Source organism: Gigantopelta aegis, chromosome 8, assembly GCF_016097555.1.
Source record: "Gigantopelta aegis isolate Gae_Host chromosome 8, Gae_host_genome, whole genome shotgun sequence".
NCBI classification, from domain to species: Eukaryota; Metazoa; Mollusca; class Gastropoda; order Neomphalida; family Peltospiridae; genus Gigantopelta; species Gigantopelta aegis.
The window spans coordinates 75573065-75574517 of record NC_054706.1 but is presented as its reverse complement, the minus strand read 5'-3'; positions in this window follow the sequence as shown (position 1 = coordinate 75574517).

Sequence of the window (1453 nt, the reverse complement as noted above, 5' to 3'; positions counted from 1 at the left end):
CGTGTGGTGGTGGTGTTTGTATACCAACATACCCCAAGATACTTTGTATGCACAACAACAACACGTGTTGGTGGTGTTTGTATACCAACATACCCCAAGATACTTTGTATGCACAACAACAACACGTGTTGGTGGTGTTTGTATACCAACATACCCCAAGATACTTTGTATGCACAGTAACAACACGTGTTGGTGGTGTTTGTATACCAACATACCCCAAGATACTTTGTATGCACAGTAACAACACGTGTTGGTGGTGTTTGTATACCAACATACCCCAAGATACTTTGTATGCACAGCAACAACACGTGTTGGTGGTGTTTGTATACCAACATACCCCAAGATACTTTGTATGCACAGCAACAACACGTGTTGGTGGTGTTTGTATACCAACATACCCCAAGATACTTTGTATGCACAGCAACAACACGTGTTGGTGGTGTTTGTATACCAACATACCCCAAGATACTTTGTATGCACAGTAACAACACGTGTTGGTGGTGTTTGTATACCAACATACCCCAAGATACTTTGTATGCACAGTAACAACACGTGTTGGTGGTGTTTGTATACCAACATACCCCAAGATACTTTGTATGCACAGTAACAACACGTGTTGGTGGTGTTTGTATAGAAGCTGGCGGGATGTTGTTAGCGGATGTTTACACATTAATACCCGTGCTTTGTGTAGATTGTATACATGTATAGAAGCTGGCGGGACGTTGTTAGCGGATGTTTACACATTAATACCCGTGCTTTGTGTAGATTGTATACATGTATAGAATACAACAAAATATTATATTGTTTTATGTTATCTTATTCAATTTATCAAGAGTCTGGTACAAAATTAGTTTATTTAGTAGACTTGTATGTATGCTCACGTTATGTAGACGGCGGTCATTGATACATATAGTTCTGTTTTCTCCTGACGTTGTCAACTTTTGGTTGAAGAAACGTTTAGACTTTTATCTTGTGGTTTTAAACAGAACATTATTTGTTATTATTGATAAATTAAGTCACACGTGTTCAGGATACATACCATTGTTAACCAATAAACCCTCAACGTATGGAACCAACAAACCCTCGACGTAAAGTAGAACAAACAAATCCTCGACATATGGCACCAACAAACCCTCGACGTAAAGTAGAACAAACAAACCCTCGACGTATGGCACCAACAAACCCTCGACGTAAAGTAGAACAAACAAACCCTCGACGTATGGCACCAACAAACCCTCGACGTATAGAACCAACGAACCCTCGACGTATGGCACCAACAAACCCTCGACGTATGGAACCAACAAACCCTCGACGTATGACACCAACAAACCCTCGACGTATGGCACCAACAAACCCTCGACGTATGGAACCAACGAACCCTCGACGTATGACACCAACAAACCCTCGACGTATAGAACCAACAAACCCTCGACGTATGGAACCAACAAACCCT